This window comes from Lepisma saccharinum, chromosome 10 (assembly GCF_977018435.1).
Source record: "Lepisma saccharinum chromosome 10, izLepSacc3.1, whole genome shotgun sequence".
Classification (NCBI taxonomy): Eukaryota; Metazoa; Arthropoda; class Insecta; order Zygentoma; family Lepismatidae; genus Lepisma; species Lepisma saccharinum.
In genome coordinates, this window is record NC_139238.1 from 16,422,765 (window position 1) to 16,443,432 (window position 20,668).

The following is a 20,668-nucleotide window of genomic DNA, read 5'->3' on the forward strand; positions in this document are numbered from 1 at the left end:
GTTATATGACATAAACTCATTATCTCATGCTGTCCCTAGACAGTCAGTAGAATCCCCCCCACTGGAAATTTCTTAAATACCACACTGTTAACACATTGTTTGAATCCCTTTCCAAATGCAAGTACTTAGGAGTAATACTTAGAAATGAAAATTATATTAAAGAGGAAATAAAAAGCAGACTTAATTCAGGAAATTCGTATAAACTTCTATCTTAATAAACTTTATCTTCTCGTGTATAATCTAAGAAACTAAAATTTAAAATATACAAAACAGTAATTTTGCCTGTAGTATTATATGGTTGTGAAACTTTACCCCCTTACATTAAAAAAGAAACACAAGTTAAGAGTATTTGAAAATAAAATCCTTAGAAAAATATTTGGACCTAAAAGGGTGAGTAGAGAAAGTTACATAATTTAGAACTGCATAGTTTGTATTCATGTCCAGATATATTTAGAATAATTAAATCAAGAAGACAGGCCATGTGACGCGAATGGGAGAGGAAAGAAGAGTTTACAGGATTCTTGTTTGGAAACCTGATGGTAAGAGACTGTAGGAAGACCAAGATGAAGATGGAGGGATAACGTTGAGATGGACCTAACGGAAATTGGTAAGGATGGAAAAGATTGGATTAATCTTGTTCAGGATAGGGACAGATGGAAGGCTTGTGTTCCTGCAGCCATAAACCTTCGCGTTTAAGAAAATTAGAGAGTTGGTTAGCTGTTTTGTAGCTGGCAAACATTAAGATCTTGGTTATTTAGCCATTTTGCACGAAAGCTTAATACAAGCCAAGCAGTTTTATGTTTTTGCCTTGCAAAAAATAGTGAAAAACTGAAAATTGATGGTAAAGTCACTTTGAATATCCCTGAGTATCATACTAAAAGTTCCCCAAAGATTCCATGTCAGCGTCAACACAAAATAGCGAATGTAAAATGGCGGCCAACAAACTTGCACCTTCCTCTTATACCGTGCGTTCATTTCGATCTTCAGCCGAGAGATCGGGAGAAGCGTGGCGGGCGGCGCTGACGGAGATGCCGACATTTGCGGCCTGTAATGCCCGCTTATTTTTATGGACATATGCAGACATTTATATAAATATTGCAAAACGAGCACTAACCTGTGTTATAAGAGTACGGTTTTAATTTTAGTAGCTTAGTGGCTGTATGTGCTGATGATTTTGACACGCCCATCTCCTGTGAAACACGGCGTAGAGGTTTGTTTGGAGAACGTTCTAACGCTGCACCAATTTCATCGAGTTTTGCTTCGGTTAGAATCCGTCGCTTTTGCTTATGTGTTTTAAAATTTAACGATCCAGTTTCTCGTAATTTAAGGACAAGATGTCTAACCGTATCTCTATGTGGAGGTGAAACGCCTGGGAATTTCTGTTCAAATTGCCTACACATCTCGACACGAGTCTGTTTTCACGTAAGTGTCATACATAAAAATTATTTGTGCTAACGTGAACCTTGCGGCTGGCATTCCAATCGTCTCACTGACACAACACACATACACACTGCAATAACACAAAAACTCGAGTTCGGAGATTTCGGATTGCAAGGAAGCTCACGAAAACCATTGACTTTTAACGGTTTCGACTGCAGTGTAATCTTGATACAGTGTTGCACATTCGAAACCTCCAAACGATCCCCATCGACACAAAACTCTTTCAAGGATATAAACTTAAGCAGGACGTTACTGGTCAAAACTATGATTAAAATTTTTCATTATGTGTGGCTCTTAACATCGTTTCTAAAGCGTATTTTTTGTGTATATAAGGGCAGAACTTGGATGAATTACAGATGATGAATTATAACACAGGTTAGTGCTCGTTTTGCAATATTTATATAAATGTCTGCATATATCCATAAAAATAAGCGGGCATTACAGGCCGCAAATGTCGGCATCTCCGTCAGCGCCGCCCGCCACGCTTCTCCCGATCTCTCGGCTGAAGATCGAAATGAACGCACGGTATATGGTGATATAATCGTTATCGTTACACCTAGAAACTTGTAACTAACGGAAATAGAAAGAGGAAGCTTCATGCAATGAAACAATAACAAAGAAATTTGTCTCCTTCAGCGTTCTTATTATATACTTTTGTGAAATAACTGTATGTGGCCTTTTAAAATCAAGGTTATTATTTTAAAAACAAAACACACATCCTTGCGAGGATTTTGAACGTTACTTCAATAAATTATCTTTCATAGTGTAGAAGTTATGTGATAAAATATACGCATTTAACAACAATTCATAATCCCTTCAATTGTGTACCAAAATTATCATAAATGCCTAAAATGTTATGGTGACACTGGTGTTGGATTAACTTGTAACCTCCGTTGTAAATGGCAGCCAAATATTCATTTCATACTTTTCTGGATCCGCCACTGTCGTGCAGAAAAGACAATGCAACTCTTTTGACACCTTTGGGAAGGGGGAATGATACGCTTCTGTTAGACAGTCACGGACGATTCTGAGTTGTAACAGCACCATATTATAACATTCAGTTTTGGACATTTTGTGAAGGAAATTTTTATGAGGGATTTCTAAAACAAAACTTACCTATCCGAAGTCCAACTAATTTCTATGACAATGTGTCTGTCACCTGAAAGTGGATTAAATGTTTACAATTCTATATGGAGTATTCAAAATTGGAGTATGTTTTATATGTATATATAAAATCAACATTTTACCACCATAATGGAAATGATGGAACCACACATTTTATCGCGAAACTTAGTTAGTTAATAGGCCATATTGCTGTTTTCTGGGGGGGGGGGAACCTGAACGTTATGGGTAAAAATGGATTTCATTTTTGGAATCAGCATGCTGAAATCATCCAAAAACCAAGTCTCTGAGAAATGTAATGACAGTAGAAGAACCATTCTTTAAGGTGAGGAGGGACAATTTTGCACCAGGCATGCATTTATTTAAATATCGTCCGAATGGGCACTGCTACTAAAGAAAATCCACGCATAATTTGAGAGTATGAATTTCTCCCCATGTTGCAAGTGGAAGCGGTTTTTAAAGTTGATTATTAAGCTAGATACCATGTTTGAAAACTGTGATGAATACGTATTTACAGAATCCCATGTATTCCTTATGGAGAGACAACTTCAAATTGAAGTTACGGCTAAACAAATGGGAGTTTCGACTATTTCTAGCGCAAATATCATCTTCAATGGATCCTTAACCCGATCATATATTTTTTCCCGCCATCGGAAGTTTGATATCTCCACGAAAACGGGTAAAATAATTTTCCTATAAGCGTAATGCATTTCTCCTTGCCTCCTACAGCCATCCTGGCAGTGTTGCCAAACCTGATGTGCATAAAAGAGCTAAATTTCACCTTAAATTGAGCTAAGTTGACTTTCAAGGTGCTAGATTTACGAAGGCTGGTTAAAGCGACTCTCATGGTAATTTTAGTTGTCAAGAGGGTGGGGATGGGGCGCTGCTATTACCGATAACTTTAAAGTCATGACAATCTATTCTTAGTTTTCACCTTCTAGATCTGACGGCATCACCCATCCCAAAAATCGACCGATGGTTGTATGTATCGAAAATAATGGATTACCGGATAACAATATTGTCATCTTCACCTCAGTCAAGGCGCTATATAAAAATAGCTGGGGAGGTAAGAGGGGGGTGAGACGACGCAGCCAATATAATAATATCACGTCACGTGCAAAATGTATACGCATGGCAAAAGTTGGTCTATGTTCGGGGCTAGTGATGCATAGTGGGGCGGGTGCCACAGTTCACAGCCAAGCGAGTGCACGAAAGAGCCAGATCTGGCCTCAAAAGAGTTAAGTTGGCAACAGTGCTTCCAGCTGCCTCGGAAAGAAGGAGCTAAGGGAAATTGTCCCTCTCCCCCTTAACACCAACAGAGTAAATTAATACCAGATTCAGATTAATTTGAAAATATGTTGTTTTCTCTCCTCTAAAGTTTCCAATGTTCTGACCTTCTCGGATTATGCAATCATTTCTTTTCTTTACTTTCAATCTTATTATTTCTGACATTGTAAAAAAAATACAAGTTCCGTAATAACATCCAATGCAATTATCTCGAAACACGTTTGGCGGCGCTGTAGGTTTAGTCTGCTCTGCCATCTATTGGTGAGAAGTGGAACCTCTTGCGTCTTCCGATCGTAGGAATAAAGGTATGCTTCATAGGGATATTAAAATTTGAGAATATCATTCTCAGTTTGTAACCATCAAGCGCCTAATTCGCTTTTCGGTGTTGACTTATTAAGAACCTTGTAAATATAGTTCCAATTAATACATTTTTGTTAAACAGAAGTAGTTGGTCAAAGACCCTTGCAGCAAAGTCGGCAGTCGTACTTAATGCTCGAATCACCACTAGATGGCAGGAGCGTAATTTTAAATAAATTTTCATTCTGTTAGTTTTGAAATGAAATAAAATGAAAGTCAAGTCATATTGTTGAGAAATATATTTAGATATAATTAGCTAAATATGTTTTCATCGTAGTTATTTACGTCTATACATAGCTTTTGAAAACACTTTGTATAATTTGATAACTCCCATAGGTGCATTACTTAATCACTAGCAATATAAAGAAAATTCACGTTCGCCTTGTCGATTGATTTGGTTAAAACTCACAAAGAATACCCACTTTTTGAGAGGGTTGTTGGTTGAAACAATTTATTGTGATACCTAACGACTCTAATTATTAATGTTAAAAATGTATGTTTTCATTGTTATACCTAACGACTCTACAATTATTAATGTTGAAGATGTATGTTACGAATTCCATGCGCTCCAGTTAAGTGGCGTGCCCCAAGATTTTCGACAGGGTGAGTGTTACGTAATACTGGACTAAAGGAGCAAACCACTGTTTTCAGTCATGTGATCTGAAGTTTGTTTTGATTGTTTTTGTTCGATTATATTCTATCCTAATGTGAGCGTGATCGGTTATACGTTTTACAAATTAAAAGTTCAGAACAGTAAGGTCTTGGTTCTAAAATCATTACATATATTCTTTATATTGATCAGGGCATACATATTATGTTCTTCCGTATGCATGAAATTAAATATTTAACATTGAATTTTTATTTGCAATATAATATTGAAGATGGATTAAAAACTATTACCTTATTTCCATCATATTGATATAATCATGGTCCTGATGTGAGGAGGAATGTATAAGTGGTGCGTGACCTTTTTAAGAAGTCAGTCAAGTGTCAATCTCCCTTCTACGGAGTTCACACTGGACTAGATGCAGACTAACGAGGCTCTGGCGTCTGGATTGACTTTCAGTATAATCCTCTGTGCAATTTGTCTTGTGCCATGTCATTGTGTGTATGTTTCATGGCATCACCTGTCGATTCTGAGGGTAGATCCTTTTTTTTTTCCTGGAAGCGCAAAATAACGAAACGACGGACTGAAAATCAGTGGCGTAGCAAGGGGTGGGCAAGGTGGGCGAGCGCACGGGGCCTCGCGCCTGAAACGGCCTAACGTCCCATGGGGTGATACGAATAATGTAATAAATATAAGTGAGAAAGAAAAGATGGAAAAGGCTAATGTTTGTGGCCAGTAAAATTACAACATTCTTCTTTTATCTGGGAGTCCGGACCCCCTTCCCGGAAGACTTACCAGGTACTAAAAATTAAATAATTAAAGTATGCTTATTTAGCATTTTTGTATAATCCTGAATTATTTATTTCTTCCGAACTTACTTAGGATTAAATTGGGATCATGCGGCTTTGAATTAACAATACCTAAGGAGATTTATTAACACTTCTACTTATAATAATATGCATAAAATATTAATCACGAACTTTACTTCTTGTCAACTGGATCTAACATAATTCTTTGTTATTGAATGCACCATCGTGAGAAAATTGGGGAGCTACGAGCGAGTAGCGTAACCCGGCCTCGGATATTTCCTACATCGACTGGGGTTCGACGTGCTGACCCCACTTCACCCCATTACCGGTTGAAGATCTCCACACCTCTAGGTAGGATTGTGGGAGAGAGACTGGAAGCCGCGAGATAGGCCAAGGCCCTTCCAGGGCTGTCGAGCCACGGGTTGTTATTATTATTATGTATTTGCCATAACTTTCCTTGGCAGGCAGTTGTTTTTGTACAAATTTTGGCGATATTAACTACACGTAAGCTAGATAATGAATACGTGCGGTTATATCTCTATCCTTAAACAATCTTATACCTATTCATTTAATAATAATAATAATATATTATTAATTTACATATTAATATTATTTTCATTTAAACATTATTATTATTATTATTATTATTATTATTATTATTATTGAGACACTCGGTTCGGACACCCCCGAAATATATTTCTAGATACGTGCCTGACTTTTAATTGCTACTGGCTTTCCTCGACTGGATTCTGTGGAACAGCCAATCAGAGCAAAGTTTGGCCATGTGAAGATAATCTGTGAGTTTGCAAAGGGGAGTTTTATGTCTGTGGTTTCCGAGTGTTGGCTGTTTTTGTTAGTTTCTCGATACAAAAAAGGGAAATAGATGACGTGCAGTGAATGAGATGTGTACGTGACAAATATGATTAGCCGAAAATGAAAATCCTTATTATTACAAGTGTATTAAATTAAGTGTTTCATTTTTTAAAATTTATGAATGAATCCTGCGAATCTCATTTATGAATATGCATACCCGACTTATTTAAAAAGCTTGTTCGGTTCGCATTGATTACCATATTTTTTCGAGCCAATGTCTAGTCCATACTTTTCCATTATAATTTTTAATAAAAGCACAAAGCAATAAATCTCCTACAACATTCTTCAAATTGCTCGTCCATCTTTACAGAGATTGTCTGCTCTGCGCAATGTCTTATGGGAACAAAAGTCTATCGACAAGTACGGTGCAACAAGTATCGTGCGAGGCGAAAACTAGCAAATTAGAAGCCAGTCCAGCGACAACTAATAGTAGAGGAAATATACGGTTTCACACGGAAATAATTGCAACAGAAATGTTTTTGTGCCAGATTGTGCGCAATGGTATAGTGAATAATATATATTAAAAATCCGCCATCTTGGAAAATGGCGGCAAAAATTCAACTTAAGAATTACAAAATAATAATATCTCGAAAACGGTGCATTGTACACAAAAGGTGAAAATAACCAAAATGAAAGAACAGAAAATTTGATAAATTATGGTTTTTGTTTGATAAAGCTACCATAAATCTTAATTGAATTAGAAAGATTCAAATATTTTCCTTAATTTTTAGATTTACCGTAAAAGTTGGTTTCTGACACAAAAAAAAAATAGCAAATATGTAAGAAACTATGTAATTTGCGTCCTAAAGTCACTGAACCAAATTCATAGCTTATGATTTCCTGTAGAGATTGGTTTTTGTTTCGTGCCTTTAGAGCCAGGGGTTGAGGAGATATGTAGTTTAATGCAGAGTCATGCGTTTCCCTAAATTTACGTGTTCCATTTCCTATGATATTGGTTGATTGATTGATTGATTTGCTTTTACATTACTTCACTTTTGTGTCACTTTTGGCTAATTTGCGAAGATGGGAATGAGTGATGATATGATGAAATTGATGAATGGACACTCACAAACATCCATGGCCAGGCCGGGATTCGAATCAGAGACCCCTGGCACCGTACTGCGATTATGATATTGATGAGAACGTAATACTTTGTTTTATGCAGTGTATCGTTCACGAGGCGTTTGTTACTTACATGTAGTTTTTGTTGTTAAGAATGTATGCACACAGTGGCGGCGATTAGGTGTTTTAAGTGAGATGGGGAGGTGGGGGGCAAGGATAGTTTACTTTCTACTGACTGCAATTAGAGAGAAGCGTATTGAAAATGGAATTCGGTCAGATGATTTTGGGTCAAATCCACTGGTAGACAAGGCTTAGCCTTAAGAGACCATAGTGCTAGGACAAAAAGTGTGTATGGGGGGGGGGGACTGCTCCCCATGTCCCCCATCCCTAATCACCGCCACTGCCAATACATTGAACTAATATGATATGCTAAAATACGGTTCTAAACCGGTCACTTTGCCCTAGAGTCCATTGCAGAATATTATGTAGAAAACCTGCTGCTAACATGTTAAATTTCATCATTTCCTCTACATACAGAAGTGCTCTTGTAGCACAGGCGTTCTTGCCTCTGATGCAGCAAGAGGAGAACATTTGCGTAACTGATTCAAGATGTAAACCCCACTTCCCAATACCCTCGGCTATAATGAAATTCAGACAAATATCGAGCATACTAATGTATTGCAGCCACAGAGCAGCAGTATCCTGTTATCTTTCAGAGTTGAACCAAATGTAGATAAAGATTTTTCAGCACCTCAGAACTTGAACTTACATTAGAGTCTACTTCTGAATTGAGCAAGTCAACAATTTATTGAAAGTATCTCAAAAATATGTTCATTTGTAATACACTCTGCTTCGTTAAGTAGCGTGAAGAGTGCTGCACAAACTATGAAATGAGCCCTTGTTCTTCTGGCTATGGATTTTTCGGATTCGTTTGATTAGTTTTAGTTTATATTAAGTATTTTTTCTGGCACTTTTGGCTAATTGCGAAGACGAGGACTGATGATAATATGGTGATATGGGTGAAGGGACAATATGGACCACAACACGAGCCCACAGAGGATTATACTGACTGTGAATCCCGACCCCAGAGTCTAGAAGACTAGCGTCAAAATGCAGTCTAAGGTGAACTGCTTGGAAGTGAGGCGCTTTTCCTGTGATCATACGTTTAACAGTATTACCTCCGTAAATGATCTCAAGGATTTGTTGAAGACCTGAATCTGCCAATAGATACACCACATCTCAGGAAACTCATCTTGACATGATGACCACCCAGCCTTAGTATGGGCTACTTCAGAGGACTATCCGAGTGCTTTCAGAAATATTGGTTGATCAAATGTGATCACGTTTGTGTGATTTACCTCTTTGATTGCCCACAAATACAGTGCAATGTCGATTGAATGCATATCTGGAAGTAAAGAAATCGCTGGTTTCCTGGATGATCAACTTTTTTGTTTATTTGCGGCAGGACCTGCCACAGAAGGACTGGTGTTGTGTTGTCCATATGTGTTTTTTATTGTCCATTCATTCATCCTTATCTTCGTGATTGACGCAGTGGTAGCGTTGTGGCCTTATAATCATGGGGTCCCGGGTTCTTTCTATATCTGGTGGAGGAACATTGCACAGTGTTCGGATCCCACTTTAAACTGTAGTTCCAGTCCCGATTAGCCTTACTGTGCATAAAGTGGACTTACAACACCAACTCAATCAATCAATTATGTTCGTGATTAGCCAAAGGTGGTAGGAAAACGACCTAATATAGACTACAACAAATCAAGTCAATACGAAAAATCCATAGCCAGAGGCACAAGGGGTCATTTCATAGTTTGTGCAGCACTCTTCACGCTACTTGACCATGAAGTAGCATAGTGCATTGCAAATGAACATATTTTTCAGATACTTTCAATAAATCGTTGGCCTGCTTAATCTTAGAAGTAGACTCTAATATAAGTTCAAGCTCAGAGGTGCTCAAAAATCTATAAATATTTGGTTCAACCCTGAAAGATAAAAGCACACTGTTGCTCTGTGGCTGCGCTGCAATACATTAGTATGCTCGATATTTGTCTGAATTTCATTATAGCCGAGGGTATTGGGAACTGGGGTTTACATCTTGAATCAGTTACGCAAATGTTCTCCTCTTGCTGCATCAGAGGCAAGAACGCCTGTGCTACAAGAGCACGTCTGTATGTAGAGGAAATGATGAAATTTAACATGTTAGCAGCAGGTTTCTACATAATATTCTGCAATGGACTCTAGGGCAAAGTGACCGGTTTAGAACCGTATTTTAGCATATCATATTAGTTCAATGTATTGGCAGTGGCGGTGATTAGGGATGGGGGACATGGGGAGCAGTCCCCCCCATACACACTTTTTGTCCCAGCACTATGGTCTCTTAAGGCTAAGCCTTGTCTACCAGTGGATTTGACCCAAAATCATCTGACCGAATTCCATTTTCAATACGCTTCTCTCTAATTGCAGTCAGTAGAAAGTAAACTATCCTTGCCCCCCACCTCCCCATCTCACTTAAAACACCTAATCGCCGCCACTGTGTGCATACATTCTTAACAACAAAAACTACATGTAAGTAACAAACGCTTCGTGAACGATACACTGCATAAAACAAAGTATTACGTTCTCATCAATATCATAATCGCAGTACGGTGCCAGGGGTCTCTGATTCGAATCCCGGCCTGGCCATGGATGTTTGTGAGTGTCCATTCATCAATTTCATCATATCATCACTCATTCCCATCTTCGCAAATTAGCCAAAAGTGACACAAAAGTGAAGTAATGTAAAAGCAAATCAATCAATCAATCAACCAATATCATAGGAAATGGAACACGTAAATTTAGGGAAACGCATGACTCTGCATTAAACTACATATCTCCTCAACCCCTGACTCTAAAGGCACGAAACAAAAACCAATCTCTACAGGAAATCATAAGCTATGAATTTGGTTCAGTGACTTTAGGACGCAAATTACATAGTTTCTTACATATTTGCTACTTTTTTGTGTCAGAAACCAACTTTTACGGTAAATCTAAAAATTAAGGAAAATATTTGAATCTTTCTAATTCAATTAAGATTTATGGTAGCTCTATCAAACAAAAACCATAATTTATCAAATTTTCTGTTCTTTCATTTTGGTTATTTTCACCTTTTGTGTACAATGCACCGTTTTCGAGATATTATTATTTTGTAATTTTTAAGTTGAATTTTTGCGCCATTTTCCAAGATGGCGGATTTTCCACAAACATTTGGATGGCGGATTTTTAATATATTATTCACTATACCATTGCGCACAATCTGGCACAAAAACATTTGTGTTGCAATTATTTCAGGGTTAGGCCTTTTCTTCCCGTTCGTTTCCTCTACTATAAGGCATTCCTACTGGAAATCCAGTTCCGTGTGATTCAGGCTTAAGTTGGCACACTGCCACGGAGGGAAGAGCTTGGGAAGAGTCCCGTGGAGACTGTATCGCATACCCTTAGAAGTAAATTTTCGGCCAAAATGGTTCATTCCTAAGTATTACTTTCACATGGTATGGAAAAGAACACGTTGCCAGCCGGGAGCTGGCGGTCACGATTGTCAAAGACTGCAATGCCGGGGCAAGAAGGAAGGTGCACTCTTGCCTCTCCTCTAGTGATTTTAGCTATTTCTCTTTTACAGCAGTCTAACACAGGGCGAGGGGAAAAATCAACACTTCTTACAGCATCACCACATGCTTGTAAAATGAGCAAGGAAAAGAAAATGTGCCAGCTAAGGCAATAGAAAGTCATCATTGGAGCTAGAAGTACTACGTAAACAATCCATCAAAATATATTCGTTTCATTGATCTGATAATGAAACTTCTTCTATGCAAGTGGATGAAACAACAACTGATATTTCTAGAAACATTCATAATACTTGCCAGTTCTGTGGTGAATTATCAGGCGAAAGTCCCGAAGGTGAAATGTGCGTTTGCTGTGCAATGGTCTCACGAGCAGTGCCCGAACTTTGATCTTTCACAGCCTCTGTATGTGTGCGACTGCTCCAAGTTATATTTTTGTATTCCATTGCCACTTTACTCCATTTTTATAAGTGTTTGTGTTTATACTTTTAAGTACATTATGAGCAGGTCCGCAGCCAGGATTTTATTTCGGGGGGGACTCAACCCTTATTAGCACGGGGGTCGCCATAAATATTTGAAGAGGGGGTTAAGCCGTTGATAGAACTTGATTAGTAGAAATAAGAATGACAATAATAGTTATTACCACGGTTATAATTGCCATTTTACAATAATAACTATTATAAGTTATTTAAAATAAACCAATTTTAATCCACATTTATTATTATTATTATAAGATACTCAATCCACTATATGAGTGAATATCCAACACAACTGTTGTCCATTATTTTTTCTACAGTTTGTGCAGTTAGTGTACTGAAATTCATAGTTATTGTATTTTGTCCTTAGCTTTTACACATTACGTTCAAAAAAGGCTTTAAAAGTTAGGGGCAAATTTTACTCAAAGTTTACAACCTCTCACAAAGAAAACTATACATTTTGAAAGCTGTGGATCCATTTTGTATTTGGATTAAATGGTAGAATATAAAATAAAGCTAATCTGGTTCCTCTATTATACACTAAACTTTTTTGATCTAATGTTTAATCCTGCTAAGGAAGTAAAATTAATTACCACTATATACTATTTTATTTATATATTTGTAGGATTATGGGTGGGGGCTTCAGCCCCCTTAATCCTCCCCCTGGCTACGTGCCTGATTATGATGACCTTCTAATTCAGAGCCACCACAAGTTACATTCCAATTATTTCATTGACAATAATGATTACATATTTTTCTTTAAATGCATGTTCCAAATATGAGCTCATTGTAATGTAATATGTTTGTATTTCATTAAACATCTTATGTTTACTTGCATAGGCGTGCGCAGAACCTCTGATTGGGGGGGGGGGCAAAAGCATTGAAAGTTCAGTCGGGAAAGAGAAACCTAATTTTATCTCACTGTTTTATTGCATTGATTGGTATATGTGTGTGTGTGTATGTATAACAAAAAAAAAAAAAAGTGTTCCCCTGTGCTTAGCACCACGCCATGAAGGCGTATAGGGGGTGTGGGGGTAACGCCCCACACTTTCTTGATCCGGTCGTGAGTGGGGGTGATGTGATCAGCATCACGCCCCTGACCGCCTTTACCCCCCAGGGTTTCCCCCAGGTACCCATGTTATTCGACATATTATTTAAATACATTACATAATCAATTCATCCTCCCCATAGCAAACCAACAGCAAAAATTATACAAATTGTCTCTGAAATGTGCGCGCTCCTTTTCCAACAAACCAAACTGTTATAGGAGCAACTGTCTGAAGTACTTAGTTGTTCTTACTTCTTTCTGATAATTTACAATGCATTACAGAAACAAATTGCGAGCGAAACGAGCAAGTACCTCTTTCGATCCAAATTTTTGCAAGTTGAAAACAATCTTGATTTAATACGGCGCAAAGAAATTCAGGAAAGGCGTGAAACTAATTCCATTTTGAGTATCGTTTTGTCCTGCTACTCGTAGATTCTGCTAGTCTTGCTTTCCTTTACTTCAATGTTTGCCCCCCCCTAGAATTAATTTCCGTCCAAGGTTGGGAACTGGCAATGCCCCCTGTCCCCTTGTGGTTGCGCCACTGCACCCCCTTCCCCCGTAGTTGCTTTGAACTTTAATCGCTTTGAAAATACTTTATTTTCTTCGAGAGTATAATATCGTTTAATAACAGCGATAAGATTCCTCTACACTAAATTTCTAGGTGAGAGTATACACTTCGAAAACGAATATCAACCTAAAATTATATATTTCACACGTATAATTTGATTTCAGTTATAGCAATTTACATTAATTATTATGTAGTTGGGACGCAGGAATGCGATAAATTCATATTGCTCCACTTGCCCCCCCCCCCCTCCCTCCACGCACGCCTATCTTTACTTGTGTGTACCTTCTTGCCACGTGCATTGTTTACTCTTACCCCACCTCCCGGGGCAAGAGTGAATTTTTGCAATGTTTGGATATATTTCGTGTGACATATTTGTACTTTGTAGTTTGTCTAATTTCATAAACGTGTCATTACTATGATACTAGAGACTTGTACTTTTCATATCCCACCATTGTAATCTCTTTACTCTCTAAAGGCTGGTTTACATTGGTCGAGAGATACTGGGACGAGTTACTTGATCCTTCTATGGCGAGTTGCTGTTTACACACTTTTCACTCGACTCGAGCAAAGTGAGATAGTATAACCTGACAAGTTAAGTCCCAATATGCGCAGATCGCTGCGGAGCACCTCCTATTACGTCATCCTCCACACCACTCTTCTATGTACTGTAGGGGTGTGCGGGATCCCGAAAAGTCGGGACCGGGATCGCGAAAAAAATTTCCCGTCCCGATCCCAACTTCGGGAAATTACTTCCCGACTTTTCGGGATCCCGAGCAATCGGGAAATACCGAATGGTCATTTTAAAAAGTCGTTAGTTCTCGACATTTCTGCATTGTAATTGTCTGGAACTTGTCGGAAATTGTTAGTTTTTGCACCAGAATTGCAAAAGAAATCACTTAAAGTGAAAATGACGTGTGGAACTCGAGATTTCCAGAGTTTCGGGAAATTTTGAACATTTCCCGTCCCGAAAATTTCCCGAATTTGTCGGGAAATTGTGAATTTTTCCCGTCCCGACCCAAGAAATTCTGTCCTGCACACCCCTAACGTACTGGTTTGACCTTGAGAGTACCAGTGGTGCCAACTCAGCAAAATTAAGCTAAAACAAATATGACGAACGATTTTTCTGCGTAGACGCGCGTTAAGGTTTATAACGAAGAGAAACTACACAGCGAATGACTTCATTTTCTGAATGCGACATCGAGCAGTGGCCTGTTTTTTTTCTTTAAAGCCGAGTGGGGTTTATCGTACAACAATAAAAATATCAAATCATGCCGAGTCCAACGAGATCCACAATCTGCTCTGGAAAGCCCCTTAGAGGACAGGCCAGAAAAATTGTTTACAATGTTGCAACATATATGCGAAATCAGAAGGAGTTACATAAACTTAAGTATAATGTTGTCGAGTCCACAAGCGTCGCCACGGGAGTATCTAAATGGATGGTTTCTCAAGTTTTAAAAGAAGGAAAAGAGTCGTTGGCATAAGGTGAGCTGAATTTCTGTTCTCCGACAGGTAGAAAACAGCCCAGGAAAAAGCGAATACAAATTTCGTTGAAAATCCTCAGACCATTCCGCTCCCTCCAGGTTGCAATACTGCGAATCAACGTCGCCGCGGAGAAGGGAGTAGGGAAATGTGGTGTGAGGTGCGCAACAGCTATTTGCAGCATCTTGTTTTTAAACTTGTCAAGTTATAGCTGCAGCTGTTTGATGCTATTTTCACAGAATGAACCAATCGACGTCGTTGTCGATTTTAAAAAAAAGTTCTGAAACGGTTTACACACTTTTTTTTACGAGATATGAATACAATAATGCACAAGGACATGTCTGAAAAAAAACAACTAATTTCTTTGATTTTTCTATTTTCGATCATTCTTGGTTGAACGTAAATTCCTTATTTTTAATTTTATTTCTCCTACGCCAAATACATGAAGTCTCTCATCTCTTCAACTTCATACGCCCGTAGTTTACAACACAACACAGACTCTATACTGTCCTCAGGAAGCGTTTACTCGATCGAGTCGCTGTCCTCCGTGGACAGCCACTCAGGCCCGTAGCCAGGCAGGCAGGCTGGAACTACCGTCAGCCCCCCCCCCCCCCGCGCCACTGACGTCAGCCCCCTTGACATTAGGTAAAACTATTGTGTGTAATTTGTTTGCAGTGAAGAGTGAATATGTAGACAGCCGATATTATTTTGCTCACAACTTTGGTGAAGGATAAATTCAGGGAGCATGAACAGCAACTATTACATTCGTTCATCTTATTAATAAGAAGTCTCGTAGCGGCAAGTAGGAGATTCTCTTCTCTAGACTTCAGAAAGTTCCTTCACAGGGAAGCGTCTTTATCTGTACCTTCGTTGTCCCTGTTGCAACCTCCCATTTATATAGAAATCTGTGACTTTGATGTCATTATGCAAATTCCCTCCGCATCTTCGTCAAAGGCTAACAGCTCCCAAGTTTTGGGAACGAAGGGGAGTTTTATTGTTTCTGCCTGGGAATGGAATGTACGCTAGGCACTATGATTGAATATTGCCCCTTTTTTGTTGTGTGATATCTGTATCATCAAACGTAGTATGCAGTGTGTAGTAAGGGATGATTTCAGTAGCAGCCAATGAACACTTCAAGTGATATTTTAAAAGATATAGAAAAATGTAGTATTTGTGTGATATTTCTAAACTTTATGTAACTTAATGACCCCCTCCCCCCACACACATAATTTACCTTAATTTAACACTGTTAAACTTTTGAAAAATGGAGTTGATTTACAAAGCCCCCCCTCATAACCCGTGAGCCCCCCCTGGAGATCAATTCTGGCTACGGGCCTGCAACCACTCGACTGTCCTGACTACTGGAGCGAGTACTGGCTCCAGTGCTCTCCCCAGTTGTTTACACGGGGAGAGTAGCTCGCTTTACCCTACTCGCTACTCTACTCGACCAGTGTAAACCAGGCTTAAGTGTTTAACTTATAATTCGTCTTCCAAAACAAATTCTTCACTGCTGCCCAGGTTTCCCATACCGATTGGAAGACGCAAGAAGTTCTTCTTCTCACCAATAGATGGCAGAGCAGACCAAACCTACATCGCCGCCAGACGAGTTTCGAGTTAAATGCATTGAATGTTATCATGGAACTGAAAGAAAGTATGAAATGAAAATTTGGCTGCCAAGAATTTGGCTGAGATATACCGGGGAATGCCATTCAGATTGCCCTTCATGTTTGGCCCAACATTTGTTTGTAGTGAACCCCAAACTTTTGGATAGCGGATTTCTACTCTGCTCACAAAAGTTTGGAGTAGTTTTATACTAGGCAAAAAGTTTGGAATATTGTTATACAGCGTGAGCACAAAAACACTCCCTGGTTTGAAAGGGTATAACTTTAATACCAAAAGTAGTATTCTACAGAAATGTTCACAGTAGTTGTAAAAACTCATAAAGTTTTCGTGGTGTTCATTGGAATTACAAATGCTCAATGTGCGCGCCAAATGTTACGCGGGAAACATCGAGACGATAATAGAGCTCCAACCACACCTTCATATGCGTATCCGGTGTGACGAAGTTGACAGCTGTACTGATGCGTTCCTGAAGATGATTCAAGGTTGTGGGTAGTGGAGGTGGTACATAGACCTGGTCCTTCACGAGCCCCGAAAGGAAGAAGTCACCAACTGTCATGTCCGGTGATCGTGGGGGCCACTTGCATAGATTTTGATCATTGGGTCCAGCTCGTCCTATCCAACGGTGTGGGAGGTTGTCATTCAGAAAGCTGCGTACAGATTGATGCCAGTGTGGGGGCGCTCCATCTTGTTGTAGAATGTAGTCACCTCTCTCTGCAGCAAGTTGAGGAATTAACCAGTCACGTAGCATTGTTAAGTAGCTTTCACCTGTGATTGTTGGCCCCTCAAAGAAAAACGGACCGTACACTCGACGCTCTGACACTTCACAAAAAAACATTCACCTTGGGTGAGTCACGTTCCACATCAAGAGTGGCATGCGGATGCTCGCTTCCCCAGATCCTAACATTATGCCTGTTCACTTTTCCACTCAAGTGGAAGGTCGCCTCGTCACGAAAAATGATCTTTGTCAGAAAGGTTTCATCGTCCTCCATTAAAGTGTGGATAGTCCCGCAAAACTCACGTCGCGTTACCTTGTCGTGTGGATATAACTTTTGAACCAATTGCAGCCGGTACAGGAGAAAACGCAAACGCTTCCGTAAAATCTTGCTTACGATAGTTTGTAGCACCTGCAACTGCCTGCTAGCTTGAAGTGTTGATTTTCTGGGACTGCGTACAAAGGCTTCTCGCACACGCTCCACAATTTCCTCAGAGATGGACGGTCGGCCAGAATGTTCTTTTCTTTGATCACAAATGCATCCTCTCTTAACAAACAAATGTTTTATGCCACTGCAGAATGGATTTGTGAGTAGGTGGATCAACATTAAACTTCCGTTTAAATGCACGCTGCACTCTCACAACACTGCTTGTTTTGGCAAATTCTAACACGTACCAGCTTCTTTGCTGCGGAGTGAACTCCATTTTCGATGTTACTGCCCTCTAGCTACCGAATTCACAACTAGCGATTCTGAAAAGAAAGATATTAAAATATTTTGAGTTAACTGAGCTTTGGATATCAATTTTATCAAAATATTCAAGTAACTATTAATTTTATAACATCTTGAAACCAGGGAGTGCTTTTGCGCTCACGCTGTATTAGGCAATAGGTGATAGACAGGGTGGAATATGTCGGCGAAAACACGAGAACGTCAAGTAGACAGACAGATACCATGTGTTCTTGAATTCCAAGGCCTATGTGTGTACTATTTGGCGAGATATCCCATTATCTAATCCTGTGTCACGACATTTAATCCTGAAAATATGAAACCAGACAGTACACGCTCACAATTTTCACCACTGAATTAACTTTGCAATTGCGATAAATGAAATATACGACTTATTTGTAAAAGCAACAAGACATTCGCTTCGTATGTCTAAATAAGTCGCATAGTAATGCAGATTTTTTATAAATTCTTCAAAGTTCATAATGACATTGAATGCCTTGGACATCAAATATCGTCTCGTTTTGATTTTACAGAGATTTACCTTGGTCTCGTCACGAACAGCGTGGTCTCATTCTCGTCTAGAATTTTAGAAGACCATTTGGTCTTTTCTCATGGGTGTCGGGAGGAGGGGGGCGTCGACCCCCCTGGAAATAGGCATAGTTCATCTCAAGATACTAAAAAGGAGAAAGTTTGTTATTTTTTGATAATAGCAGAAATAAAGTTGGTAAATTTCTAGTATCGGACAAACGGATTTCTTCAAATTTACAGGAGAAATTACTTACCGAATGCAGTTTCTTTGTACTTGTGGAAGTTCGGGGAAGTGTTTTCTCGCATCGTTCATTGAATTTTGCCGGTAAATCATCTATTTTTCGATATAAATGTGTGACCGATGCACGAAAGCTCTTGCATCCATTTACTTCCAGCCTGATGTTGCCTGTGTGTGATGACCTAATCACGGTCAGTGTTTCCAAACACGTGTTTTTGCAACTGAAGAAGGTACGTTTCCGCAAATGGTTTGTGGGGCTATGTGTAAATGGTTCGTGGGGCTATGTGTCAATGGTTCGTGGGGCTATGCGAGAATGGTATGTGGGGCTACGCATATTTTTTTCAAAACCAATTTTTAACCCATACGTGACCCTACCTAACCTAACCTTACTGAAAATGGTTCGTGGGGCTATGTATGAATGGTTCGTGGGGCTATGCATCAATGGTTTGTGGGGCTACGTAGATATTTTTGGGTGCAGTGGGGTGGAAACACTTCATGCCGAGTACGGTAGTGAAACTGTGACCGGCACTTTGCGTGTTACTGAAGGCAAAGAGAAACGAAGAAAACTTACTCAATATGTCGCAAATAGAGCGTATTTCCGTGAAATAAGCGAAAAGCCACCTTAAGTAATGTTTCTCAATGCAGAATACGTAAGTACGAATATTCAAATTAAATAAACTAGCAAATTTCAGCCGTTTGTCCGATACGAGAAATTTATCATAAAGTTCAGTTGGTTTATATGTGAACAGAATAACCAAAATAAAAACTGCAAATTAAAGTGTAAAATGCAGGAACCAGATCATATTTTCACATTCTACCATTTAATCAAAAAATAGATTATTCCACAGTTTCCAAAATTCCAAAAATTAAGCTTCATGTGAAAGGTCACACAACAAAAACTTCCCCCTTAACTTTTAAGGCCTTTTCTTGAACGACGTGTGTAAAAGTTAATAACAAAATACAATAACTATGAATTTTAGTACACTAACTGTATGAAATGTAAAAATAAATAAGTATCATGGAAAACAGTTGTACTGAATATTCACTCATCTGGTAGATCGAGTTGCAAGGTCTCCCTATTTATACAATAATATAGTGGTAATAATAACAATAAATTTGAAATACAATTGGTTTTGATTTTGATATTTACAAACAATTATAACTGTGATAAGAATTATTATTATTGTTATAATTTCTACTGAGAAAGTTTTATTAATGGTCTGATCCCCCTTTAAAGATGTCTGGCGACGCACTTGTCTTTTCTCTAAATTTGAGAGGAAACAAAGCATCTCTATTTTCAACAATTTATTTTCTCTATATAGGTTTAAGTATAGTTTTCCGAACAGCCTTTCCAAAGTTATGAAAAAATCTGTGACCTACCTTTAAAAAAAACTGAAGAAATAGCTTGCTGCCAAGGACGTATTTAGGGGGTCCAGGGGGTGCGGACTCCCCCCCCGAAAGACTTATCAAGTACTAAAATTAAATAATTAAAAATATATTTGTTTAGCCTTTGTTGTAGTATAACTTGCTCTGAACTTATTGGAAGACAAGGATTGTATTGGGATCATACGGCTTTGAATGACATTACAAAGAAGATTTATGTACACTACTACTCAAAATAATATGCATAAAATGTTAATCAGAAACTTACTTTTCACCAATTATATGTAACATCATATTTGTTATTCGATAAATATTTAATTATTCATCTATTTGACATTAATTTCATTGCCAGGGCACTTGTTTTTATGTACATTATTCCGATCTTAACTACAGATAAGCTACGTAATGAATATGCGCTGTTATATCTCTATTCTTATACAGTTTCTTTACCTATTCCTGTAATAATAATATAATATTAATTTATATATCTATTGTAATTAGTATTAATTTGATTTAATATAATTAATTTAATTTAAATATTAATATTATTATTATTCCTGAGATACTTAGTTCGGACCCCCACCCCACCCCCGAAACATATTTCTAGATACGTGCCTGATTAGAACATGTCCTATTCCTCCAAACCAGTCAAGCAGCCAGCCAGGCAGCCATCACATCCGGGCAGGTAGCCAGTTCAGCGCCAACTAGAGTGCGCGTCAAA